The following is a 19810-nucleotide window of genomic DNA, read 5'->3' as shown; positions in this document are numbered from 1 at the left end:
AAAACACTTTTGGCGACAACATTTTTAGTCGCCAAAACATAATAAAAAAAGCATAGGTAACTAATCTATGTAGTAGCCAAACAAGAATAAACCTTTCCACGACTAAACATTTAGTAGCTGAAATAACACGATTGGCGACCAGTCATTTCGTCGCCGTAGATATTTTAAGTTTTCGCGACAAAAGATTTAGTAGCTAATGAAGTGAGTTAAACAAATTAATGCACCCTTTGGGCGACTAATGTGTTAGTCGCTAATGTGAGTCATCAGCGACTAAGGCTCTTTTCGTCGCTAATACCTGTCACTTTTGCCTACTAACGTGTTAGTCGGTATTTTTGTAGTACTTTTGGCGACTAAATGTTCTTCAGTCGCTAATACCTTCGGCGACAATGTATCCCCGACAAAGCCAGCGACCAAAATTTTTGGTCGGCAAAGCATTTTGGCGACTAAAATCAATACTTTTGGCGACTAATATTTTAGTCGCCAAAAGTGTATTTTCTTGTAGTGGATCAACCATTTAATAAGCTCACTTACCAGATTTAATAAGCTTACTTAGCAGACTTAGACCAACCCATGATAAAAATAATAATAATACATTTGAAATTCAGGCATTGTTTGGGAACAGGTTAATTTAGTAACTTTTTTGCTATTTGGCTAAAATATGAGCTAAAAAAAGCTAGTATGTTTGGGATGACTTTTGACTTTTTACAAAAAGATGTGCAAAAAGTAAAGAGAAAAGATAATCTTTGACTTTTTGATATGGGTTGTTGACTTTTGATTTTTTTAGTAATTTTTTGACTTTTTGACTAAATGGACTGGTTCCCAAATGAGACCTCAATATAGTTTTTTTGCAATTGGTTCAAATTGATTAGGTAAGCTAATAAACACCTAGTATTATTCAGGATGAAGTCATAAATTTTATTTAAGAGAGGCGATGTCAAGTGTTGAAAAAAATAAAAATAATAAATAAAGAGAGAGAAGTTATTAATATTTAAATTTCATATAATGTTTTGCCAATGAGTAATAGCATAATTAGGTCGCTGGTTTTTTATTTATTTATTTTTTAATTTTTATTACTGTTTTATGTCACTTTCTACATGAATATTTATGATTGATCCCTTATCATGTATTCCTGTGATGTAACGGAGAAAAAAAAAAAGCAATATACAGTAGTTCTCGAATTATCACAAGTCAAGCTCAAATAATACCCGAGGAAGGTGGAGCCATGACCCATACATTTTTTTTAAAAAAAAATTATTCCTGTAATTTATGAAAATTTATATAACATATACAGAATGGTCCCTTTAAAAATTCAAAATTTCTTGTATTGATCTTTATTTCATGAGTATTCCTACAATATTTATGACATAACCTCCCATTATTATTATTATTATTATTTTTATATATATTATGAATAATATCAATTATATTGATTTGTTATTTTTTTGATTATTAAATTTATATAAGTATTTTTTTAATTATATAAATTTTATCAATCAATAACATGCCTTAAAATGACAATCTGATAAATTATACACTAATCCTAATTATATAGATCATGTAAGACAATTTAATTATGGTAACGTTATTAACTTGAAATCGTTTGTCCATATGGGAGAGGGGTGGGTGCTATGAGGTAGTAGACAACATTGGTGCTGTCCGTCTGAAACGCGTAATTTTACAAATATTCCAAAACTCTTCCTTAATAGATTACAGTTGTGCCACATATTCAAAAATATTATCCAAAAGTTTGTGCCACATAACCAAAAATATAATCCAAAATTTAAATAGGTAAAAAAAAATTATTTTACATAAAACTCACAATAAACTTTAAATCCACACCCTACGTTTACTTTCAGGATAAATTTTGATTATGTTTTAGTTTCACTTTTACTTTCATTAGGATTGTGTTTCTCTCAAATTTAAATATGAACTTGAGAGAACTTGAGAGACCCATGGGACGCAATTGAGATTCCGTTTTGATGATTTGAATTGCTCATTTTGTAAAGCATTCCGTATATCTTATCTATAAAAAAAAATTATGTTGATCTAATAATCGTAATATTTTCACTTTATTGTATTAAAATGAACAGTTTATTTTTAAAAACATACTTGTCATCTATTTCTTTAAAAACAAACACAATAAAAAAAATAATTACAATTATTAGATTGACTTAATTTTTTTCATGAATAATATACATGAATGATTTGAATCATCAGAATAAGACTTATTAGGTTAACTTGAACTTGAAAAAAATCCAACTACCCAACTATCTAATTACATTATTTAAAGAATTTAAAACATAAAATCCAGTTGGCATTGATAATTGGAAAATGAAAGTGAACATATTTGTTTAATTTAAACAAGGCCATAGGAAACAACGGAATTGGCTTAAGTACAGAGTTCAAAAGTATTCGTACAACTACCACGTTTTCAGATGCACAGCACCAATGCTGTCTAGTCCCTCACAGCACCCACCCTTCTCCCATCTAGATGGGGTGAAACAATAATAGGGGCGTTTGGAAACCCACTTTTGAGGCTTGAGGCTAAAATAGCCTCGAACACATTTTAAGCCAAAAAATCTTAAAAATTTTCATCCAATGATTTATATTTAAAAAAAAAAATTACCACAGCTGGAGCAGTGGCAGCCCTACACAGTCATGACAGTATGTAGGCTGAAAATGATGATTTGCCCCTTTAAATTAATTTTGAAAATTGTGAGATTAGGGACAAAATTGTCATTTTAATTTTAAATATCATTTTAACACATTTTTCAATACAACAATTCAAATAAAAATCCAACCCAACTTTCAAAACACAAAAATTAAAATAATCTATTAAAATAATCAAAAAATAAAAAAATTTATAAAATAGCTACTTCCTAAACACCAACCGTGCCAATTTTCCATTTAATTTAAAAACTAATAGACCCCAGTTCAAAAAGTGAACCGAGGCATACGAGCACTGCAGAGTAAAGTTGAGTGCAAAAGCATTATCCCAATTTGCAGCAGAATATAATATAATATAATATGCCCTTTTGCTTGTCAAAATCAGACCAAGTGGACAAAACTCTAATCATTCACTGATATGTAAGTCATACCCTATTTTGCTTCTTCTTCTTCTTCTTTTTCTTTTTCTTTTTTCTTTTTTCTTTTTTTTTTTTTTTTTTTTTTTTTTTTTTTTTTTTCTCTCACCAAAATAAAAACCAATCAGCTTGTTTGGTTTCATAATTCAAAATTTACTTTTTAAAAAATTAAACCTGCATTTGGTTGCGTTTTATAAATGTGATTTGAGAGTATGAGTTGTATTTTGAGTTTGTGGGTTGTAGAATTATGATTTGAGTGTAGAAAATTTGTTTGGTTATGGTTTTTAAATAAAGTGTTGAATTGTGTTTTGAAGATGTATTTTGAATTAAGTTTTAAAAGTTTGATGTGACATGTGAAATGTGAAAATTTGTTTGGTGATGTGTTTTGAAAATAGTTTTCAAAACTTAATTCAACCAATAATTCATCATCAAACACACAACTCATATATCGATATCCATATTTTTTTATCAACAATAATAACCAAACTATTTTTAAAATACTGAAATTAAAAATTGATTTTTTTTGTCAATTAATTTTTTTTAGTAATTTTTTTGAATAATTGTTTTTTCCAAATAATTTTTCCATTTTAAAATAAAGGTTCAAACAGTTCTCTTCGTGCATAATATCAAACAGTTCAAAGTAGAGAAGTTGGCAGGAAGGTGTAACAACCCTCATACTGTTTACTGATTAGGAACTGATTGATTACCGATAATCACCGATTACTGTTAAACGAAACGGATAATGACTGATAACTGACTGATAATTGAACTGAGTGAATACTGAACTGACTGATTGAAATTGGAATCTGAATTAACTGAGTATATGTTAGTTAATTACATTCTATCTGTTTGATTGTCTGATTATCTGTTCATGTTTATATGTTTAAACTGCTAATTGAAGGCCTTATCGGCGGCCGAATTAGAAACCGATTGATGTTCCGTGACCCTCATAATTAATATGATTTTATGGTATAATTATCTGAAAACTGATTAGGTATGATTAAATTAGATTAAAATGAGTTAATTGCAAAGTTTGCCGTAATTACCTAAATGCCACTTAAGTGGCCCACTACTTGGCTCATCTCATTACACTCATACATAAACATTTCATCAGCCTTTCTCCTTGCTTTGCCGACTTAGAGAGAGAGAGAGTGAGAGTTTGTGTAGTTCTTGGGATTTGGCTTAAACAACTTAGAGAATTGAAGGTTGATTGTTGCTTTGTGGTCCTACACTAGTAATTGAGGCTCTAGGTAAGAGAACTCAACCTTTATTGATGTGTTTGAGCTAGTTCTTGCATGATTCATGTTAATTTGTAGAGCTAAGTCATGATTTGGTCCATAAATGATGGATTGAAGATCATTTCTTGCATGCATGTTGGTATTGTTGCAATTTGAGGTTGATTACATAGACATTAGTGCATGCATGCTCATATTGTTGTTAAATGAAGCTCAATTCTTGCATGCATGTGTTCTTGGTTGAATTTGGAGTTGAGTCATGGCAAAATGTTACATGCATGTTCACAACTATGTCTAAGTCCATGAGTTCATCTTGTTTTTGAAGGTTTGAGCTCTTTTGAAACAGCATTGAAGCTTTGAAAATGATTTAAGATCATGCATGTCATGTTTGAAGATTGTTCTTGAAAATGATTTGAAATTGGGTTTGAATTAAACACCCTTGGGCTTTGATTTCTCAAATTGAGCTTTGAAACATGATATTCTATGTGTTTGTAAATGTTTTCCAGAAAATGGGCCCAAGAGGATTGGTTTTGATGCTTTTGAGCTTGGTTTTGAACCTGGAGCTCGAATCTGGATTTTCCAGATTTCGCACTTCCGCTCGAGCGGAGGAAGTGCCGCTCGAGCGTAGAATTCGAGCAACCAGCATCTCTCTGCACTGATTGGCAGTCCGCTCGAGCGGAGGATTGGGCGCTCGAGCGGAGTCTTGTCTCAAGCTCGAGCGGGCGTCGAGCGGGGATTTCACCCATCCAGTACTTTTACAGTACGCTCGAGCGGGAAAGTTTACGCTCGAGCGTGTACCTTTGTTTGCCTGTACGCTCGAGCGGGGAAACCTGCGCTCGAGCGGGACTCTGTTTTTCTGAAAATCCTGAAAATGCTTTTAAATGTACATTTTTCCATCCTCATCCCATCCTAGGCATTCTTAGGCCTAGTTTAAGACATTTAGATGAGGATATCGTTGTAGAACACACCAAGGCAAATTAGGGATTAAGTTATAAGATTTCCCAACTGTGTAGCTTAGTGTGTGTTCAACCTGTGAACTGTGTAGGGTTGGCAACTGGGGAGACACGCTCTAGCATACTGTAGCCCAGAACTCTGTGAGTAACAATTGTGTAAAGATATGTTCAACTGATTATCTTCTGAATACTGAACTGAACTGTTTACTGAACTGGTATTATTTACTGAATGAATGTATGTCCTTTATTTCTGAACTGTACTGTGGCATCCTTAGTATCTACGGTTTACTGTTACTGTTACTGTCACAGAGATCTCTGTCGGTTTCCTTGTGGAACCACTACTGTTTACTGACTGATGGCCATCATTACTGTTCGGTCTTTTAAGACCTACTGTTACTGTTATGCTAATGGATGTACCACATATGACTGTTTACTGTACTGAGCAACTGAATTACTGATTGAAATGAACTGTTTTCATTACTGTAAGGACATTCATTCTAAACCCCTTTACGCTTTATGTTATTCACTGGGCTTTAGCTCACTGCTCATATATATATGTAGGTGTACAGGCACCAGAACGGAGCTAGGAGCGTCAGGGTAACTCCAGTTTTGTCAAGCCAGCCTTTGTGCCTCACTGCGAGGTTCCGAGCCTACTGTTAAGGCTTAGGGGTGCTTTAGAATTTCCCCCTTTTTGTACTGTTTCACTGTTTTGTATAGACTGACTGTTTACTGTACTGTTATACAGGGATTAGGTCCCTGTACTGTGTGACTGTTAATTTTGTATACTGTGTTGTACAGACGGAATGTTTTCTGTACCGCTATCTAGGGTTGAGTCCCTAGATTGAATGAATGTCAATATTGTACGTACTGTTTATGTATAAATGTGTGAAAACCCTTTTTGCATACAGACTGTCACAGCTCAATGGACACTATTTATTTACTGTATTGGCTTCCGCCAGGCCCTGTACTCTGTTTTACTGTATTACTGTTCTGCAGGCCTTCGGTAATCTCGGATTACTGGCCGGTTACGGTACTAAACTCATAGGGCCGGGTTTGGGTCGTGACAGAGTGGTATCAGAGCGATACTTAACCACGAGTTATACCGCACACACGTGTCCAAATGAGCTATAGGGTGTCCTAGAAAGTGATTAGGGCATCTCATGAGCATGTTAAGTGTGTGATTACGTTATGACTGAATATTTGCTAATGTGTTAAACTGGTAAGCAAATGACTGCTTATGTTTAAAACTGTTATAACTGCTTATAGTGAAATGGACAATGCAAATGAACCTGAATCCTCGTCTACCGAGGCAAGAATGGAAAGAATGGAAAGAATGATAGAACTGATAACTGCTAGACTTGAACAACAACAGAACCAACCACCTCCTCCTCCTCCGGTTCAGCCGGAACCTAACGTTAATGTGAATGATGGGGATATTATTGCTCTGACCCAGAAGTTCAGCAAAATGAAACCGCCATCCTTTCAGGGAGGCCTTGAACCATTAAAAGCTGAAGCTTGGGTTCTGGAAACGGAAAAGTTGTTCGAAGTGTTTCCGTGCTCAGAAGCAAACAAAGTATTGTTAGCTACCTTCACCCTACAAGAAGAGGCTAGAAGGTGGTGGATGTTAATCCGTGAAACAAACACTGTTATGACTTGGGCTCAGTTCAAGGAGTCCTTCTTTGAAAAGTACTTCCCTCAGTGTGTTAGGGATAGAAAAGTGACTGAATTTGAACAGCTGAAGCAGGGCACAATGACTGTTGCGGAATATGAGACGAAATTTACTGAGCTTGCTAGATATGCACCGCATATGGTGGATACTGAATATAAGAAGGCCAGGAAATTTGAAGGTGGCCTTAATGTGGCAATACTTGACCGGATAAATGTTTTGAAATTACCGACTTTTGTGGGTGTTCTCGACCGGGCATTGATGGCCGAGTCGAACATTGCAGCAGTGAAACAATCTGAAACACCAACGACTGAATGGCATGGAAAAAGGCAGAGTTTCAAATTCAAGAAAGGCAAGCACAACCCAGCCAACAAGAAACAGAATACGGGGTCGACAACTAGCCCCAGCCAAGGGAGTGGTTTTATACCACCCTGTTCTGAATGTGGCAAGAAGCACAAAGGGGTTTGCTACAGAATATCTGGAGCCTGTTACAGGTGTGGCAAGGTGGGCCACATGGTTAAAGACTGCCCCTCTGCTCCACAAGCCAGTGGTAAAGCTGCACCAAGCGCAGCAGCATCAAATGCTCCACCAAAGCCTAACCCCAGAGTTACGGGGAAAGAGCCTATGAGGCAAGGCCGAGTGTTCGCACTAGTACCGGGAGATGTCCAGAATACCGAGACCGTTGTGTCAGGTATTCTCTCTATCTGTACTCAAAATGCATATGTACTGATTGATTCGGGGTCTACGCATTCTTATGTATCGCATGCTTTCTCACGGAAATTGAATAGACCCTTAGAACCCATGAACTATCTGCTAGCCGTATCATCACCTGTAGGGGGATCCATGACATGTGCTTATATGTACCCCGCATGTGAAATTATTGTTGGGGATATGCATCTGTTTATTGATTTACTGCCATTGAACATTGATCATTTTGACGTAATATTGGGGATGGATTGGTTACAAAAATATCATGCCACTATTGACTGTGTGACCAAGCAAGTTGTTTTCCGTCCACCTGGTTTGCCTGAATTTGTGTTTAATGGGAGTGGAGTAGTACCTCCTCCGTATTTGATTTCGTCAGTGAAAGCTGTTAAATTAATTAGAAAGGGGTGTAAAGGATATCTGTGTTCTGTACTGACTGTGTCTACTGATGATAGTGTTAAAACTGATGTGAATTGTATTCCTATAGTCAGGGAATTTCCAGATGTTTTTCCAGATAATCTTCCAGGAGATTTGACTGATAGGGAGATTGAATTTACCGTTGATATGATTCCCGGAACACAACCAGTTTCTAAAGCTCCTTACAGAATGGCTCCAACTGAACTGAAGGAACTGAAAGTGCAATTGCAAGAACTGTTAGATAAAAAGTTCATCAGACCTAGCACTTCGCCATGGGGTGCTCCTGTTTTGTTTGTCAAGAAGAAAGATGGCTCACTGAGACTGTGCATTGACTACCGTGAACTGAATAAGGTAACTGTAAAGAACAAATACCCATTACCGCGCATTGATGATTTATTTGATCAGTTACAGGGTGCACAAGTATTTTCCAAAATTGATCTCAGATCCGGATACCATCAGTTGAAGGTTAAACCGGAAGACATTGATAAAACTGCTTTTAGAACAAGGTATGGCCATTATGAATTTTTAGTTATGCCATTCGGAGTCACGAATGCCCCTGCTGCATTTATGGATCTTATGAACAGAATCTTTAAACCGTACCTTGATGACTTCATTGTAGTATTTATCGATGACATATTGATTTACTCCAAAAGTATAGAACAGCATGAACATCATCTGAGACTTGCCCTACAAACCTTAAGAGAACAGAAATTGTATGCTAAACTGTCTAAATGTGAATTTTGGCTTGACCATGTTATGTTCCTGGGGCATGTTGTTAGCAAAAATGGAATTTCTGTTGATCCGCAGAAAATTGAAGCTGTAGTGAACTGGCCTAGACCAACAAATGTGACTGAAGTCCGAAGCTTTTTGGGATTGGCTGGATATTACAGAAGATTTGTCAAAGATTTCTCCAAAATTGCCCTACCATTGACTCAGTTAACTCAAAAGGGGACATCATTTGACTGGACCGACCAAAGAGAATCTGCTTTCCAGGAGTTGAAAACTAGACTTGTGACTGCACCAGTTTTGACTTTACCCTCAGGTACGGATGGTTATACTGTATTTAGTGATGCTTCTCATAAGGGTTTGGGATGTGTTTTAATGCAGAATGGGAGAGTAATTGCCTATGCTTCCCGTCAACTGAGACCGCATGAAAAGAACTACCCGACCCATGACCTGGAACTTGCTGCAGTGGTGTTTGCACTGAAAATTTGGCGTCACTATCTGTACGGGGTGACATGTGAAGTATACACCGACCACAAGAGTTTAAAGTATTTCTTCACACAGAAAGAACTGAATATGAGACAACGGAGATGGCTGGAACTGATTAAAGACTATGATCTACAGATATTGTACCATCCGGGAAAAGCCAATACCGTTGCCGATGCATTGAGCCGGAAATCGATTGGACACTTAGCCTGTTTGCTTACAGGACAGAAAGAATTGCTTTGTGACCTTGAAAAATCTGAAATAGAAATTGTTTTGAGAGAACAAGGTGGAACCTTAGCTGCTATTTCTGCTCAACCGGCACTGGTTGAAGAGATTAAAGAGAAACAGCAACTGGATGACTTCTTGAAGAAGATCATCGAAGAAAGAGAATCTAAACCGAGACCGGGATTCAAATTCGAGAACAATGTACTGAAATTTCATGAAAAACTGTGTGTACCAAATGATACTGAACTGAAAAGAAGAGTTCTGCAAGAGGGCCACAACTCAAGATTGTCTATCCATCCGGGGAATACGAAAATGTATCAAGATTTGAAACAGAATTTCTGGTGGCCGGGAATGAAGAAAGAAATTGCTGATTTTGTATCCAAATGTCTTCATTGCCAACAGGTCAAAGCTGAACATCAACGACCTGCCGGACTATTGCAACCCCTACCCATACCAGAGTGGAAATGGGAGCATATCACGATGGATTTTATCGTTGGATTACCTCGCTCCAGAAAAGGTATGGATTCAATTTGGGTTATTGTTGATAGACTAACCAAATCTGCTCACTTCTTACCTGTCAAGACGATTTATAATGCGGACAAATTGGCTGTTATCTATATTGATGAAATCGTTAGACTGCATGGAGTGCCTGTGTCTATTGTTTCTGACAGGGATTCGAAGTTTACATCGAGGTTTTGGCAAAGCCTACAGACTGCATTGGGTACTGAACTGAGACTGAGTAGTGCCTACCATCCTCAGACAGATGGCCAATCAGAAAGGACCATCCAAACTCTGGAGGATTTACTGAGAATGTGTGTCCTTGATTTTCAGGGAGACTGGGAAAGTCATCTGCCATTAGTTGAATTCGCCTACAACAACAGCTACCATTCGAGTATTGGAATGGCGCCTTTTGAGGCATTGTATGGCAGAAAATGTAGATCTCCAATCTGCTGGGCAGAAGTTGGAGATGGGCCTTTGCTTGGACCCGAGATTGTGTATGAAACAACTGAAAAAGTGAAACTGATACAGCAAAGACTGAAAACTGCACAGAGTAGGCAGAAAAGTTATGCCGATGTCAGAAGACGGGACAGAGAGTATGAAGTGGGTGATCACGTTTTTGTGAAAGTGACACCAATGAAAGGCCAGACTCGTTTTGGAGTCAAAGGCAAGCTAGCACCGAGATACGTCGGACCATACGAGATTATTGAGAAAATCAATCCGGTGGCGTATCAAGTTGCGCTTCCTCCTGAAATGGAGCATATGCATAACGTCTTCCACATTTCTATGTTGAGAGACTATCTCCGGGATCCCTTCCATGTAATAGAGCCTACCCACGTAGTGTTGAGTGATGACTACACTTACGAGGAACGGCCTATACAGATTGTAAACCGACGGATCAAGAAACTGAGGAACAAAGAGATCCCGTTAGTGAAAGTTGACTGGCAGAACCATGGTGGCGTGTACGCCACTTGGGAAAGGGAAGATAACATGGCTAAACGATATCCTGAACTGTTTCCACTGAATCCTGTTTTCTTCCAGAATGAAGGTAACTCGAGTTTAGAGGACTAAACTCTTTATAAGGAGGGGAGACTGTAACAACCCTCATACTGTTTACTGATTAGGAACTGATTGATTACCGATAATCACCGATTACTGTTAAACGAAACGGATAATGACTGATAACTGACTGATAATTGAACTGAGTGAATACTGAACTGACTGATTGAAATTGGAATCTGAATTAACTGAGTATATGTTAGTTAATTGCATTCTATCTGTTTGATTGTCTGATTATCTGTTCATGTTTATATGTTTAAACTGCTAATTGAAGGCCTTATCGGCGGCCGAATTAGAAACCGATTGATGTTCCGTGACCCTCATAATTAATATGATTTTATGGTATAATTATCTGAAAACTGATTAGGTATGATTAAATTAGATTAAAATGAGTTAATTGCAAAGTTTGCCGTAATTACCTAAATGCCACTTAAGTGGCCCACTACTTGGCTCATCTCATTACACTCATACATAAACATTTCATCAGCCTTTCTCCTTGCTTTGCCGACTTAGAGAGAGAGAGAGTGAGAGTTTGTGTAGTTCTTGGGATTTGGCTTAAACAACTTAGAGAATTGAAGGTTGATTGTTGCTTTGTGGTCCTACACTAGTAATTGAGGCTCTAGGTAAGAGAACTCAACCTTTATTGATGTGTTTGAGCTAGTTCTTGCATGATTCATGTTAATTTGTAGAGCTAAGTCATGATTTGGTCCATAAATGATGGATTGAAGATCATTTCTTGCATGCATGTTGGTATTGTTGCAATTTGAGGTTGATTACATAGACATTAGTGCATGCATGCTCATATTGTTGTTAAATGAAGCTCAATTCTTGCATGCATGTGTTCTTGGTTGAATTTGGAGTTGAGTCATGGCAAAATGTTACATGCATGTTCACAACTATGTCTAAGTCCATGAGTTCATCTTGTTTTTGAAGGTTTGAGCTCTTTTGAAACAGCATTGAAGCTTTGAAAATGATTTAAGATCATGCATGTCATGTTTGAAGATTGTTCTTGAAAATGATTTGAAATTGGGTTTGAATTAAACACCCTTGGGCTTTGATTTCTCAAATTGAGCTTTGAAACATGATATTCTATGTGTTTGTAAATGTTTTCCAGAAAATGGGCCCAAGAGGATTGGTTTTGATGCTTTTGAGCTTGGTTTTGAACCTGGAGCTCGAATCTGGATTTTCCAGATTTCGCACTTCCGCTCGAGCGGAGGAAGTGCCGCTCGAGCGTAGAATTCGAGCAACCAGCATCTCTCTGCACTGATTGGCAGTCCGCTCGAGCGGAGGATTGGGCGCTCGAGCGGAGTCTTGTCTCAAGCTCGAGCGGGCGTCGAGCGGGGATTTCACCCATCCAGTACTTTTACAGTACGCTCGAGCGGGAAAGTTTACGCTCGAGCGTGTACCTTTGTTTGCCTGTACGCTCGAGCGGGGAAACCTGCGCTCGAGCGGGACTCTGTTTTTCTGAAAATCCTGAAAATGCTTTTAAATGTACATTTTTCCATCCTCATCCCATCCTAGGCATTCTTAGGCCTAGTTTAAGACATTTAGATGAGGATATCGTTGTAGAACACACCAAGGCAAATTAGGGATTAAGTTATAAGATTTCCCAACTGTGTAGCTTAGTGTGTGTTCAACCTGTGAACTGTGTAGGGTTGGCAACTGGGGAGACACGCTCTAGCATACTGTAGCCCAGAACTCTGTGAGTAACAATTGTGTAAAGATATGTTCAACTGATTATCTTCTGAATACTGAACTGAACTGTTTACTGAACTGGTATTATTTACTGAATGAATGTATGTCCTTTATTTCTGAACTGTACTGTGGCATCCTTAGTATCTACGGTTTACTGTTACTGTTACTGTCACAGAGATCTCTGTCGGTTTCCTTGTGGAACCACTACTGTTTACTGACTGATGGCCATCATTACTGTTCGGTCTTTTAAGACCTACTGTTACTGTTATGCTAATGGATGTACCACATATGACTGTTTACTGTACTGAGCAACTGAATTACTGATTGAAATGAACTGTTTTCATTACTGTAAGGACATTCATTCTAAACCCCTTTACGCTTTATGTTATTCACTGGGCTTTAGCTCACTGCTCATATATATATGTAGGTGTACAGGCACCAGAACGGAGCTAGGAGCGTCAGGGTAACTCCAGTTTTGTCAAGCCAGCCTTTGTGCCTCACTGCGAGGTTCCGAGCCTACTGTTAAGGCTTAGGGGTGCTTTAGAATTTCCCCCTTTTTGTACTGTTTCACTGTTTTGTATAGACTGACTGTTTACTGTACTGTTATACAGGGATTAGGTCCCTGTACTGTGTGACTGTTAATTTTGTATACTGTGTTGTACAGACGGAATGTTTTCTGTACCGCTATCTAGGGTTGAGTCCCTAGATTGAATGAATGTCAATATTGTACGTACTGTTTATGTATAAATGTGTGAAAACCCTTTTTGCATACAGACTGTCACAGCTCAATGGACACTATTTATTTACTGTATTGGCTTCCGCCAGGCCCTGTACTCTGTTTTACTGTATTACTGTTCTGCAGGCCTTCGGTAATCTCGGATTACTGGCCGGTTACGGTACTAAACTCATAGGGCCGGGTTTGGGTCGTGACAGAAGGGATGACCCGGGGGACGACCGGCCGGGTGTCCCAAGTACTGCGCCTCAGGTTCTCTTCGTGCAAAGGTTCGAACAGTTCGGAGTTTAAAATACCAACAGATCTGAAATGAAAAAACTCGTCTACAAATTCATAGAAATCATTTGGTAACTGATTTCAACTTCTCTGAAATCATTTATACATAACGGATGAAGATTGATTTACCAGATTAGTGGGGAAAAGGTTGAAACAGTTCAGGAAAATCGGAAAACATCTAAAACAAAAAAAAATAGTCGGCTACACTTCTCACAAAAGATTTGAGAACTGATTTCGACTCGTCTGAAATCATTTGCACATAATAGATGAAGAATTTATTTACCAAATTAAGAGGAAAAGAGGAAGAAGACAGACACGTTGAAAGCGGAGAACCGAACTACGAGATGCCAAACGGATTTTCAAATTGTAATTTGAATTAACACGCGGAATCAACTTTTGAACGTCGTATCCAAACGTCATGCGCGAGCTCATGTGTTGAAAATTGATTTGAATTCACAACCAAACAGAGCCTAAAGCTTTTTATTTTATGTGTTTTTTTTTTCTTTTAAGTGAATTTTTTTAAAAAAATTAAGCAATTTTTTTACTTTTTTAGATGCATCTTAATTAGATGTATTTAAAAAGTAAAATATTTACAAAAAAATATTTTTAAAAATTAATAAATACACAAAAATATGAAAAATATACTGAATTTTCATATTTTTTATACTTTTAGTATTTATTAAATTTTTTAAAGATTTTTTTTCACAAATATTATATTTTTTAAGTGTATTTATATTAGGTGTATCTAAAAAAATTACTTAAAATATTAAAAAAATTGATAAAAACAAAAAAAATAAAAAAAATTAATTTTCTGAAAAGTGAATCCTGAATTATGAAATAGAAAAATAATATTATGTGTACACGAAAAAAAAAAAAAAACTAAAAACTGGGTAACTTATTGATTAGTCTTTCCAACTTTGATTATCTGGCCCTCAAATTTTTAATTCTTCTATCTAAGCTGAGTAACTTTTGTTTTAGTTTTAATTTTTTATTCTTTTTATTTAAACTCTCTAACTTTCATAATGAGATCAATATAATCCAAACAATTATTAAATATTTAAAAAGAAAAAAATCAATCATTTATATCATGTGCTTTTAATTTACTTAATTTTAGCGTTTATACTAAGAAAATAATTAATAAATGAGAAAAAGCATGGAGAGAAAATTGTATACAATTTCATGTGAAATTAATTTTTCATTTAGGGTAAATTATTATATTTCCCTAAGAACTAAATAATTTTACCTGAAATTGTAAGTAATTTTTATTCTGTATTTCCTTCCCTCACAGTTAGATTATCATTTTCTTAGTTTAAATTTTAAAATTAAGTAGGAAGCACATGATGGTTTTTCTCACATATATTAATAAATTGGACTACGTTGACTTAGTTATTAAAATTGGAGGGCTTAAACACAAAAAAATTAAAGTTTAAGGGTTGCATTGAATTTAGAGAAAAGTTGGCCACATTAAAAAAATAATTAAAATTTGAGAGTCATATTGAAAATTAGACTAAAGTTCAGAAACAGATTGATATATATATATATTTTTTTGAATTGAGAACCAACTAGGCCTAGTCTAGTTGGCCACTAGGGGTGTAAAAATGACCCGCGGCCTGTGGGCGGCCCAAAATCCGTCCGCGGCCCGAGATAGGTCCGGCCCGTTTAGGCCCGCTTGGGCTCAGGACTGAGCCTAGCTCGAGTCCCTGGGGTAGGGCCTGGACCATCGTTTTGAAACCCGACCCAACCTAGCCCATCGACCCGCTTAAGGCTCACTTACGACCCAGCTCGAAGCCCGGCCCACTCGAGGCCCAGTATATTTTTTAGTGAAAAATAATAAACTTTTGGTAAAAAAATTTTTAAAAATTAAAAACAAAATAGCTAGGCCTACCCAAGGCCCGAATACCCATGGGCCTAAATTAGGGCCTGCGCTTAGTTTTTTGGCCCTTGGCATGGCCCGGCCCGAATTTTTGATAGGAGCCCGCGAGGCCCGACATAGGCCTGGCCCGGCCCGAGCCCGCAGGCCCGAAAGAGATGATTATAAATTTTCACCCGAGGAACAAAAAAGAAAAGAAGATATCACTGCTGGAAAACAGACTTTTAGTGGCGTTTAAGAAACGCCGCTATATCTTTCAAAAATGCTGCTAATTCCTTTTGCGACGTTTAGTACCAAACGTCGAAGTTGCGGCCGTCGCTGTATCTTTACGACGTTTTAAAAACGTCGTGATATTAGAATAGGCAGCGTTTTTAGAAACGCCGCGAAATGTCCCTACCATGACGTCACTATGATTTTAGCAACGTTTTCAAAACGCCGTCGTATCTTTTTAAAAAAAATTGACCATTAATTTTTTGGAGTTTAGGTGGCGTTTTAAAAACACCGTGAAATCCTCTTTTTTTTTTTTTTTTTTTGAAATTGTGCTAATTTTATGTTATTAAACTAAAAAAATACCTATAATAAAATTGAATAGCCTTAATATGAAATAATAACTCCCATTCAAATAATAAATGCAGCATTAATTCACTTTCCTATTCAATTTAATATCCAATCATCATTACCCACAAAATAACATATCCAAAAATTAAATTCACAATTCTCAACCAAAAAAATCAGCAGTCCTATGGCAGCAAAAATCAACACCAGCCAAAAGTCACACACAGCCTTGTTCTTATCAACTAGACCAACTTGTATTACAAAAGCTTTTGTAAGATAATTTGCTTCCAAAAAATGAAAAAATGGATCATTATCCACATCCATACTAGATCTACCAGGTGTCTTTGGAGTATAAATTGCAGGAATCACATCAGGCTCCCTAGCTAAGAAGACACTGTTCACCACCCCATAATTTCCACTTACAAATGGTTGGTACTCATCATGCCGTCATTCTCCATCAACAAAAAACTTGTACTGCACGGAAAAGAAAACAACATATCTAAACATCAGATACTAGAGATAGAAGTACACTTTTAGGATTGTTCATGTAGATGAACTCATCTCTTTGACTAAACACTGAATTTCATGATCAATTTGTTAATCTTGCACAATATTTCTGTGAATATCATGTCCGTTATATACAATTTTGAAAGAATTAAAATGTATAAAATGCATGCACCATTGTGCAACTATTTAGACCACCCTTAATCACACACCCACCATGTCTATATATGCATCCACTCACAGTAGAAAATGCCTATGAATTGAACAAATATCAGCACAACTATTTGTGGTTAAGAAGAAATCTATACGAAAGCCAGCCAAGTTTATGGTTCAATAAAAGTTTAGCAACCACTATACTTCAACAAAGTCCTCAGGACCAAACTCGCCAGAGACCCCATGACAAGAACTCCATAATACATAACGAAGATTCTTGGACGGGTCTAAGGCTATTTATGCATGCATGCACCATTAATGATTGCATCCAGGTGGTGCAATTTGAATTAATACTATCAAGCATACTAGAAACATATCTAGTATGAAGCATATTAATGAAGAAACCAAAAGTTTCTACAATGCTCTTGATAGATTATGATAGATTCAAGAAATACATTGCTCTCTCAAATCAATCAAAAAAATTGGCTCACAATTCAAAAAGCTGCTCAAGTTTCCCAAGTTTAGCTGGGATTCCACCAGCCAATTGATTGCCATTTAATTGCCTGCAAATTAAAAGCCTCGTCAACTGAATCCAAACAATCACTTAATGTGACCTGTAAACAATAAACTAGCAAGATGCATCTTACAAGTAGCTGAGCTTTGACATATTGCCAAGCTCTGGTGGAATCGATCCTTTAAGCTTGTTGCCATGGAGATACCTACTCAGACAAATAAATATGCGAGCACAACAAAAAAGGAGGCAACAGAAATTCATCATCTATATATCTCTCGAGTTATTAACTCACAGTTTTCCAGTGTAAGACAAATTGCCAAGAATTGGTGGAATTGGCCCAACTAGTTTGTTCTCACTTAAATCCCTGAAAGACAACAATGAAAAGGACAAGCATAAAACATCTTTTTTTTATCCCAAACATAGTTGTTCCATGGGTCGTTAAATTCAAATATATATTAAGCACAATTACAAAATAGCAAGGGCTTGCATTAGACCTATCACCTCTGGAATTTTCCCTGTCAGCCTATTTCCTTGCAGAGATCTAATAACAAGAACCATAAGCACAGTAATGTCATAATGAAAAACAAGAAATGCATTTTGTATTAGAATTCAGAAATTAAGTGCATATCAATTTTAACTTCAATTGACCTTCCTTGAAGACAACAGAAGAAGAACATTTCTAGCTTCTACTTCTTCCACAAAAGAAAAATATAAAGTGGAGTAAGAGAACTCAAGTGGCCACTTGTAGAAAGCCAATATTGTATGGAATCTCCCCAGAGATCTGATTGTATGAGATATCTCTGAAAATCATACACTACAATTTTAACCAAAAATGAAAAGAAAGAATGTATTTCCGTAGTAGGGTAGTTATCATTTAAGAAACTTACAAGATCTCAAAGCTTGTACAATTGCCAATGTTATCAGGGATTGTTCCAGTTAGGTTATTGCCTCTTACATCACTAAAGAGATCAAGGAAGATTTCAATGTCCCCATGGATATGAAGCATAAAGCAAGTAGGAAGCACAGAAAAAGCCCAAAGCAAGCATAACCAGGAAGTGAACACTCACAAATACCGCAGGCCAGTCAGTTGGCACATATCTGGGGACAGGGTTCCAGTTAAAGAATTGCCACGTAACCCTCTGCAAACATAATTACCACCAGATGATAGATGAACCAATAGTTTGTCCAGAGTAAAACTATAAACCAAATTAAATGTTTAAGTGTTAATAGCATCAAGGGTTGATAATGAAATTGGATTTTATCTATCAGTTGTTAAACCCTAATTGATGTAGTACTTACAGATATTGTAATACTTCATTCCAATAGATTAACCTCGGTACCTCACCAATAAGCTGGTTACGAGCAAGGTCCCTACAGAATAAAATTACACAAAGACAAGGCATACATATATATTAGCACAAGTGTCTATGGCTTTGGTGTAAATAAAATCAAAAAAGCATATGGTAATGTTAACTGCTTGGACTCCACTAAAAAATAAAAAAAATAAAAAAATTATGACTCACAGAGTTTTGAGGTTGGGAATCTGTGTTAATGTTGAAGGGATAGGACCAGTCAATTGATTGTTCTTCAAATTTCTGCATTTACAGAGCTTACTCAAGCCCTTGGTTGGCAGAACTAAAAACTTATCTATCTTAAACAATCCAGCATATTTAATTAATAGTACTTCACTTCAGGTATTAACTTACAATAACTCAAGCTGCTTAAGCTTGGATATTGAGAATGGTATATCTCCATACAGTAAATTATCAGATAAATCCCTGCATTATGGAAACCCAACCATTAAAATAAAAACTAAAAATCTTAATCACCTAAAGACAAAAGAAGAAATTAATATATCCACATATATGTAAATAAAATTGTAATGAAGAAAGAAGATGAAATTTTACACTAGCATCAGAGAAACACAGTTGCCTATCTCATCAGGAATTTGACCAGTTAATTTGTTGCCCTGAAAATCCCTGAAAATGTTTCAACAATAACATCAAAGTTGGTATTATGTTAACCTGGTTACAATGAGCAAGAACACCAAATCAATAAGATTAGCAAAGAAAGCATACATGGACTGTAGATTCTTCAGGTTTCCAATGGCTGGTGAAATCTCCCCACCCAAGTTCAAATTTGACAAATTCCTTCAACCAACAAATATAATAAAAATATATATATATATATATAAATAATAAATAAATAAATAAAAACTCCAGTAGAATCAAATGGAAAAAGAAAAAGGAAGAAAAATAAGCATGAACAGAAAACACATACAGAGAAACAACAGATAGGGTGATATTGTCACAGAAGACGCCACGCCATGAATAGAAATCATCGTTATGAACATCATCCCAGTCCAACAACACATTTGCTATGTTGTTAAACGACGCCTTAATCGACATTAGCGCTTTGCCTGTGCAGATACAAACAATTTTCTCATCATGAGAATAGCTT

At 36.5% G+C, this 19810-nt stretch overlaps 1 long non-coding RNA gene across 1 annotated transcript; it reads right to left on the bottom strand.

Annotated features, from left to right (window-relative positions):
• Nucleotides 1-18854: 18854 nt before the first annotated feature.
• On the bottom strand, nt 18855-19446 carry LOC145792323 (uncharacterized). Its single transcript, XR_014331708.1, has 3 exons — nt 19429-19446; nt 19258-19329; nt 18855-19128 (listed from the first exon to the last, which is right to left on the bottom strand). It is a non-coding gene; the product is annotated as an uncharacterized LOC145792323 (long non-coding RNA).
• Nucleotides 19447-19810: the final 364 nt, after the last annotated feature.

This window comes from Camellia sinensis, chromosome 6, assembly GCF_055761805.1.
Source record: "Camellia sinensis isolate YWXY chromosome 6, ASM5576180v1, whole genome shotgun sequence".
Classification (NCBI taxonomy): Eukaryota; Viridiplantae; Streptophyta; class Magnoliopsida; order Ericales; family Theaceae; genus Camellia; species Camellia sinensis.
This window is presented reverse-complemented; position numbering and strand designations above follow the sequence as displayed.